This window comes from Gossypium hirsutum, chromosome A02, assembly GCF_007990345.1.
Source record: "Gossypium hirsutum isolate 1008001.06 chromosome A02, Gossypium_hirsutum_v2.1, whole genome shotgun sequence".
NCBI classification, from domain to species: Eukaryota; Viridiplantae; Streptophyta; class Magnoliopsida; order Malvales; family Malvaceae; genus Gossypium; species Gossypium hirsutum.
In genome coordinates this window covers 25704653-25714467 of record NC_053425.1, presented here as the reverse complement: position 1 = coordinate 25714467, position 9815 = coordinate 25704653, and the positions used below count along the sequence as shown (strand labels likewise).

At 38.3% G+C, this 9815-nt stretch overlaps 1 long non-coding RNA gene across 1 annotated transcript; it reads left to right on the top strand.

The window, feature by feature from the left end:
* Positions 1 to 257: 257 nt before the first annotated feature.
* Positions 258 to 1133, top strand: LOC121210857 (uncharacterized). The gene is made up of 2 exons (XR_005906109.1): positions 258 to 397; positions 866 to 1133. It is a non-coding gene; the product is annotated as an uncharacterized lncRNA (long non-coding RNA).
* Positions 1134 to 9815: the final 8682 nt, after the last annotated feature.

Below are 9815 nucleotides of genomic sequence, written 5' to 3'. Positions count from 1 at the left end.
CCAAAATGGACACGTGGGTAATGAAGGAGGGGTCTAGGCGCAAATTTCCGGGGTAATTTGAAAGCATTTAAAGAAAACAAAAAAAGGACTTGATTGAACGTAGGCACCCAGGACAGGGACTAATCGCGAAAATTTCCCATTTAAGAAATGTGCACATTTCCATCCCCTTCCCTAGGCTCTACTTTTGAGGGGAAAAAAACAAATGAAGCTTACTTTTTTATTTTTTTTTATTTTTAAAACATTGAACACCCCTTTTTGAAAACTAAAGAAAAAAAAAATTTACCCATCATCTCTCTTATTTTCCTTAAAGAAAAACAGAGAGAAAGCTCTCAAATTTTCTCTTAGGCCTGTGCCACCCTCATCGGAGATCCGGCTAGCCGAGGTTGTGAGTTCGTCGGTAAGTCCCCTCTCTCCCTCTCTTGTTTTTTAAAAAAAACCGTTTAAAAAAATTTGAAAAGGAAACAGAACAAACGAAATCCAAATCAAGAGAAAATTCGAAAAGAAAAAAAAATGAAAAATCACCTTTCAAAACTTAGTTCCGATTCTTGATTTACTCTTGAACTTTGTATTATCTCCGAAAAAATATATATATCCCCCAAAATACAATCGATTCCTCTCTAAAAATCCCCCTAAAATACAATCCCTTCTTCCATCGAAATATCAAAAATCCCCCCTAAAATACTATCGATCCCCTTCGAAATCTCCAAAAAAAACATCAAAATCCCCCCTTTTTGTGATCGATTTTGGCTTTTTAAAGCCGATCTATAAAACATTCATTTCCTATTTTTTGTTTTCGTTCTTTTGTTTATTCTTTCCCCCATCCCTCGCATGCTTCCTTTTGTTGTTGTTTTTGTCTCTGTTGCAGGTGTGTCAGGTGTGGGTGGTGCACGTGATGGCCAAGGGCAGAGGTAGCATGGGGCGACTGAATCTTGGGGACAGAGGGAGGAGCGGCTAGTTTTTTTTTGTTTGCTGAAAATTAGTTAAGGTTGTGGGCTGATTGGGCTTTTAGGGTTTTAATTTGTTTGGGTTTAAATTTTGGGTCAGAGTTTGGGTTTGTAAATGGGCTGTTACTTTTGGGTTTATTATTTGGGTTATTTTGTTGGTATGGGCCCGGGCAAAAATGGGCTTTTACAGCTGCCCCTCTTTGCTCATTTTCATGTAACGAGAATAGAGCAAAGACATCAAAAGGGCCAGTTTTGCCCGGTCTTGCCGAGTCTTGACTTTTTGGTGCTTATCTTCTTCAAGTAGCCTTATTCTGTTCTGCTGTGTCTCGTTGCTTCAATCCACTTCACTGCGCTCCAGAGAAACATGACTTAAATCTATTCTGCTGCAACTCCATGGGAATGATATTTGTTGTTTTCTTCGTCTGCTCCACTACTGCTTAGGGAGATAAGACTGAATGTTGTTTTCTTCGATCTATTCCACTGTTGTCCAGGGAGATAGAACTACCAGCTTCAATGTACTCCACTGTAATCAGGGAGGTAAAATCCGCCGTCTTCGACCTGCTCCACTATTGCTTAGAGAGATAAGATCTGTAATCTTCGATCTATTCCACTGTTGCCCAGGGAGATAGAACTACCAGCTTCAATGTACTCCACTGTAATCAGGGAGGTAAAATCCCCCGTCTTCGACCTGCTCCACTATTGCTTAGGGAGATAAGATCTGTAATCTTCAATCTATTCCACTGCCAAATACAGGGAGATAGAGTTATCGGCTTCAATATACTCCACTGTAGTCAGAGAGGTAAACTCTGCCATCTTCGATCTTCAATCTATTCCACTGCCAAATACAGGGAGATAGAGTTATCGGCTTTAATGTACTCCACTGTAGTCAGGGAGGTAAAATCTGCCATCTTTGATCTGCTTCGCTGCCAAATACAGGAAGGCAAGATCTGCAATCTTCAATCTATTCCACTGCCAAATACAGGGAGATAGAGTTATCGGCTTCAATGTACTCCACTGTAGTCACATGGAGGTAAAATCTGCCATCTTCGATCTTCAATCTATTCCACTGCCAAATACAGGGAGATAGAGTTATCGGCTTCAATGTACTCCACTATAGTCACATGGAGGTAAAATCTGCCATCTTTGATCTGCTTCGCTGCCAAATACAGGAAGGCAAGATCTGCAATCTTCAATCTATTCCACTGCCAAATACAGGGAGATAGAGTTATCGGCTTCAATGTACTCCACTGTAGTCACATGGAGGTAAAATCTGCCATCTTCGATCTTCAATCTATTCCACTGCCAAATACAGGGAGATAGAGTTATCGGCTTCAATGTACTCCACTGTAGCCAGGGAGGTAAAATCTGCCATCTTTGATCTTCAATCTATTCCACTGCCAAATGCAGGGAGATAGAGTTATCGGCTTCAATGTACTCCACTGTAGTCAGGGAGGTAAAATCTGCCATCTTTGATCTTCAATCTATTCCACTACCAAATGCAGGGAGATAGAGTTATCGGCTTCAATGTGCTCCACTGTAGTCAGGGAGGTAAAATCTGCCATCTTTGATCTTCAATCTATTCCACTGCCAAATGCAGGGAGATAGAGTTATCGGCTTCAATGTACTCCACTGTAGTCAGGGAGGTAAAATCTGCCATCTTTGATCTGCTTCGCTGCCAAATACAGGAAGGCAAGATCTGCAATCTTCAATCTATTCCACTGCCAAATACAGGGAGATAGAATTATCGGCTTCAATGTACTCCACTGTAGTCAGGGAGGTAAAATCTGCCATCTTTGATCTGCTTCGCTGCCAAATACAAGAAGGCAAGATCTGCAATCTTCAATCTATTCCACTGCCAAATACAGGGAGATAGAATTATCGGCTTCAAGGTACTCCACTGTAGTTAGGGAGGTAAAATCTGCCATCTTTGATCTGCTTCGCTGCCAAATACAGGAAGGCAAGATCTGCAATCTTCAATCTATTCCACTGCCAAATACAGGGAGATAGAATTATCGGCTTCAATGTACTCCACTGTAGTCAGGGAGGTAAAATCTGCCATCTTTGATCTTCAATCTATTCCACTGCCAAATGCAGGGAGATAGAGTTATCGGCTTCAATGTACTCCACTGTAGTCAGGGAGGTAAAATCTGCCATCTTTGATCTTCAATCTATTCCACTACCAAATGCAGGGAGATAGAGTTATCGGCTTCAATGTACTCCACTGTAGTCAGGGAGGTAAAATCTGCCATCTTTGATCTTCAATCTATTCCACTGCCAAATACAGGGAGATAGAGTTATCGGCTTCAATGTACTCCACTGTAGTCAAGGAGGTAAAATCTGCTATCTTTGATCTACTTCGCTGCCAAATACAGGAAGGCAAGATCTGCAATCTTTAATCTATTCCACTGCCAAATACAGGGAGATAGAATTATCGGCTTCAATGTACTCCACTGTAGTCAGGGAGGTAAAATCTGCCATCTTTGATCTGTTTCACTGCCAAATACAGGAAGGCAAGATCTGCAATCTTCAATCTATTCCACTGCCAAATACAGGGAGATAGAATTATCGGCTTCAATGTACTCCACTGTAGTCAGGGAGGTAAAATCTGCCATCTTTGATCTGCTTCGCTACCAAATACAGGAAGGCAAGATCTGCAATCTTCAATCTATTCCACTGCCAAATACAGGGAGATAGAATTATCGGCTTCAATGTACTCCACTGTAGTCAGGGAGGTAAAATCTGCCATCTTTGATCTGCTTCGCTGCCAAATACAGGAAGGCAAGATCTGCAATCTTCAATCTATTCCACTGCCAAATATAGGGAGATAGAGTTATCGGCTTCAATGTACTCCACTGTGGTCAGGGAGGTAAAATCTGCCATCTTTTGATCTGCTTCGCTGCCAAATACAGAAAGGCAAGATCTGCAATCTTCAATCTATTCCACTGCCAAATACAGGGAGATAGAGTTATCGGCTTCAATGTACTCCACTGTAGTCACATGGAGGTAAAATCTGCCATCTTTTGATCTGCTTCGCTGCCAAATACAGGAAGGCAAGATCTGCAATCTTCAATCTATTCCACTGCCAAATACAGGGAGATAGAGTTATCGGCTTCAATGTACTCCACTGTGATCAGGGAGGTAAAATCTGCCATCTTTTGATCTGCTTCGCTGCCAAATACAGGAAGGCAAGATCTGCAATCTTCGATCCACTTCCTACCAATATAGGAAGATAGGATCTGCTACCTTCGATCTACTTCACGCCAATATATGAAGACAAGATCTGCTTTCTTCGATCTACTTCGCCACCAATATGGGAAGACAAGATCTGCATCTTTGATCCACTTCCTACCAATATAGGAAGATAGGATCTGCTACCTTCGATCTACTTCACGCCAATACATGAAGACAAGATCTGCTTTCTTCGATCTACTTCGCCACCAATATGGGAAAACAAGATCTGCATCTTCGATCCACTTCCTACCAATATAGGAAGATAGGATCTGCTATCCTTGATCTACTTCATGCCAATACATGAAGAGAAGATCTGCTTTCGTGACTTCAATCCATCCCATTGCAACTTCAAGGGCATAGGATCTGTTCCTTTGACCTATAAAATCAATTTTATGGACCTATTTACGCCTAGTGTTTAGGATGACATGATCAGAGTGGATCAAATGCTCCTAACTAGATGTGTATGAATGATATTTGCAGAATGTCATGAGAATGATCCCCTTTTAAATGCTTAGGTTGTCATTACTCAAAATTTATTAAAGGTTCTATCACCGCCCCTTCTCGTTCAGCTGGTATCTTTGACAGAAAAACCCAAGGAAATAGTTGCAATTTAGACTATTCTTTTCTCAAATGTTTCCAACCCTTAGGTTTGGTTAGTTCTAAACAATAGTCCTGTTTCAGGTCCTCGTATTATTTAGAAACTTTCAGAGTAATATGCAGAACTCCTTCTGCATGTGTATTGTCAGTCCATTAATCGTTATTTCAATGAAAAATGCTTGAAAAAGATTATCAAAATGGACAAAATGAAATTTTGTTGAGAGAAAAGCTCTAAACAAACAAATCAAGATAGCAAATTTTGCTGAGATACGAGATGAATAAGATGAAAAAAATATTATCACAACGGATAAGATAAAAATTTGCTGAGAGCAAAGCTCTAAATGAACAAATTAATCAAGATAGCAAATGTTGCTAGAATACAAAACGAGAATAAATTAATCAAGATGATGTATTTTGTCAAAAATACAAAAAATGAATAAAATGGAAATAGGTGCCCCAGATATTGTAGCATGAGCTTCTCTGTCCCAAACTTCTTAAGGACCCTTTCGAACTTGATATGTGTTTAGAAGTCCTAGAAGGCTTTGCTGATAACCCAAGATGTAGCATCCCTCCTTCTTATTAATTCAGAAAGGGCAAGACTACCGCATGCCCCACCTTTGATCAAAATTTGAACTGCCCATTTCTGGGTTTTCAATTCAAAACCCTTTGGTCTCAAGGCACCATTTGCGGGTTTTCACCTTGGCCTCTCCTTTTTTCTTTTTGTTCCTTTTTTGTTTCTTTTTTCGAGTGAAGTATTTATTGCTTGAATCAGAATTCTTAAGATTAGGCAGGTTTTTGCCATCCATCTTGGTTAATATCGACGCTTTTTCAGATAAGGCCTTCCACATAAGGTCCTTTCCAGTTTGACATAGACTTTCCTATGAAGTCCTTCTGCATGGGAAGGATCTTCCTCGATATTAGATCCCCTCATGGAATTCTCTAGGGTGAACCTTTTTTGGTGAGCTCGCATCATTTGCTTTTGGTACATTTGACCATGACGGATAGCTGTTAACCTTTTCTCTTCAATTGTATCGGACCTGGATCCATTCTACTTCATCCAACTTCAGCTTTGACAAGGCTCGAAGGGAAGGAATATCAACTTCGATGGGTAAAACTATCCCTATTCCATATGCCAATGAGAAATGAGTTGTCCTGGTAGAGTTTTTTTTTGTTTTTGCTTTTGTTTTTTATTTGGTTTTTATTTGTTCTTTTTTTTTTGCCTCCACTAAACTGTTCATTTTGAGGGCAACATGGTGTTAATCTTGAACAAACTGCAAACTTCTGATGTCGTGCCGTTGTTCAAATTCAATGCATTGTCTAATATGATCCTTTTTGGCATTCCATATTGACATATGATTCTTCAAGAAATTTGCCGAGTGTCGACTTTATGATATTGGCATATGAAACAACCTCTACCCAGTTGATGAAGTAATCGACGAACATAAAGATAGATCGATGACCGCCAGAAGCTTTTGGCGAGGTCGGCCCAAATAACATCCATGCCCCTCATAGAGAAAGTCCATGGAAAATTCATAACATGAAGAGATAAAGGAATCACATAAATCTTGTCTCCGTAAATTTGGCACTTGTGGCGTTTCTTGGTATAACTGGTGCAATCCCCTTCCATGGTGGGCCAGCAGTACCCAAATCTCATGATTTGCTTGGCCATTGCAAAACCATTAGCACGTGTTCCTCGTCCAAGATCTTCTTAACCTCAAGAGCATCCACTTGTCCAAAAACATCTTTGAATTCTTAGAGTAACTCAATGACGTCTCGCTTTGTCTCTGCAGTGATACAGGCTCTAATCTTCACCTTTTTCTCTTCTCCTAAGCTCACAATTCCCCACTGAATTTTTTTTAAGGTTGGATCTATTTTTCAACTTGCCTTACCATCCTTAACAAATCAGGAGATAAACTACAGTCTTGATCATCCTCGAAGTCTTGAGGATCCTCTAGACACATATCTTGCTTGAAAGAAAGTTCTGAGTCAATAGCAGTGTCGCTCATATCATTGATATCTGGAGACCTATTCTAGGGACGAAGGAAGTCTCAAAGAGCTAACGAATCAAAGGGTAATTACCTGGTGGTATGAGTATGAATGAATTGGAAGGAACAAAAGAATATTTGCCAAAACAAGACACAAAGATGCATTTCGTTGAAATAAAGAATAGTGGACATGTGCCTTTTCACAAAAGGATTTTCTATTGCTCCCAGGCTTAGAACAATAAGAGCGTTCCAAATATTACTCTGAAATGGTTCTAAAAATTACAAGAATCTCCTCCACGGTCCAGTTGTTTAAAACGCCTCTAGGGATGTAGAAACAAATTCAAGATAGGTTTTTTTATTTTTTAGTTCTTTTTCAAAGGCATACACATCTTCACCTTTCGAACCATCGATATATTCAAAGAATTCCAATCCATCTGGTTTTGTACTAGAGTTCTAAACTCGACGTACTTTTGGATTTTAGGAAATTTATTGTATGCAATGAAATGTAATGTTGATGCATGAACGCGTATTTTTGAATTTTAGGAAATTTATTGTATGTAATAAAATGTAATGTTAATGCATGAACGCGTATTTTTGGATTTTAGGAAATTTATTGTATGTAATGAAATGTAATGTTAATGAATGAAGAGATACGTGCAATGAAATGTAATGCAGATGTATGAATGCAAAAAGAGACATTGATTCTTGATTCAATTCTATTAGAACAACTTTACTAGAAAACAAATCTCTTTACATAAAGCGGATACATATACGGCTTTGCCCTCATATGCGGAGACATTCGATCATTTTCTTCGTTCGAGCGTTAAGATAAGTCTCACGAACTCTTCAAAAGGGACGTATCTTATATCTCCTTTTTACTCAATCCGGGCCGTGACTCGTTGCTCACTAAACCTCATGGTGCTCGTTGGCTTCTCTTTTAAGAAAGTTCAGCGGCTCTCGAATAATCCTTGTCACATTAAATTCTCGGGCCACGGAGCAATGGTTGTGTGGTCCTCCATTAAACTATCATCCTTCTCTTATCACGTTTTCTTGGACCACATTCGGACAACCGTATTATTATCCACTTTATCAAGAAACCCATTTCCTTATGACAATCTCTCTATTTAACAACTGAACGTGAATCAACACCTCTTTTTATGATGAAAATGCAATGCAATCATAACAAAAAGAAAACAGGTTAGTACCAAGCAAAAGCAAGCAAGAATAAATAGAACACCTATTTGGGTGAATACTAGGGGTTCGAAGTGGTTCTACCTAGGGTGGGCTCCTAAGGTTCACTACATGAGGTTTGGTTCTAAAGTAAGGGTACCCGAACCAGCAGATTCCTCGATCCTCACCCATTATAGGCTCATGCGGACCGAGTTCGGTTCAGGGGGATACATTTCCCTATGGCCATGCGGAGATGAAAATCTCACGAAGACATAGGTACGGATGTATCCCGGAAGCGATTCACTATCCCATGCGGAGGTGAAAACCTCACGAAGGCGTAGTTTCTCACTCCCACTTAAAAGGGTATGACCAGCGGTCATGCAATGCAATGTGCAGAGGTATAAAATAAAATACAGAAAAAAATATAACTCAAAACAAAAGAGATGCAATTAGGATCGTAAATTTAAATCGAATTTTCCACTTTCAACAAAAAGATCTTATCATCCCCAGTGGAGTCGCCAAGCTGTTGACACCATTTTTTGGACGGAAAACGGGGTCGACTTGGATTTTGAAAAAAGAATGAAAACGGGAGTCGCCACCAATCCTTTTTTTGATGAGGTGTGATCGGGTCACCTCAAAAAGTGGTTGTTTTTAATAAATGATTTAATTTTATTAAAACAACGATTTTGGTCTACGAAATTCAGAAAAATGAGTTCGGGAGTCGGTTACGCACGAGGAAGGATTAGCACCCTCGATACGCCCAAAATTGGTACCTAGTTGATTAATTAGTGTCTTAGTATCGAAAATTAAAAATTTGAAGAGTTTTTAAAAGTACGATCCTTAAAAGAAACTCTGATAACGTGAATTGAAATATAAGATTCTCTTGTTCCGAAGGAATATCACATCCAGCACGTTAGGACACGATACTCTAAACCATCGAAACCAAGATCACCTTATAGTTTAATGAAACCATACTTTGAAGCTTTAAGAGGATATTTGGCTATTTAGTCGAACGAGAAATCGAAACCCAACACGTTAGGGCACGTTTTCTCGATTTTCCAAACGCGAAATATTGCCTTATTTAGAAAAATACAAGTGAAATTCCGGAGAGATATTCGATTATTTTGGACAAACGGGAGATTGCAGCCCAGCACGATAGGGCATTATTCTGCGAATTGCCAAATATTGAGTCTCGTCTTCATGATAAATAAAATATAATAAGTATAATAAACTATATTTAAAATTATTATAAAATATGTATATAAAAAGAAATAGTACAAAAAAAATGATTATTAGTAAAACAAAAATAATATAACAAGTAATGTGATACATATAATGACGATTTATACATAAAATAATTCGTTTTATTTTAAATATATATATATATATATATATGAAGCATATAACAAATATATAAATAAATAAATAATATAATAATGTGAAACTTAACTCCAATTGATCAAATTAGATGAAAAGAAATAAGAAATAATGAAAATGATATAATAAGTATAATAAATAATAGTGTAAAAAAATAGTATAATAAATAATAGGAAAATAATTTAAAAATGATAATAAAAAATAGTAATATTAGATTAATAATAATACCAAAAAAAAATTTGTGATAAAAGTGTCTAAAATAAACAAAATAGGGCTTAATTGAATTAAAAAATAAAATTCTGGAGTGAAAACAGAATAAAAGGATACAAGGGGACCAAAATGGACACGTGGGTAATGAAGGAGGGTCTAGGCGCAAATTTCCGGGGTAATTTGAAAGCATTTAAAGAAAACAAAAAAAGGACTTGATTGAACGTACGCACCCAGGACAGGGACTAATCGCGAAAATTTCCCATTTAAGAAATGTGCACATTTCCATCCCTTAATGCACGGT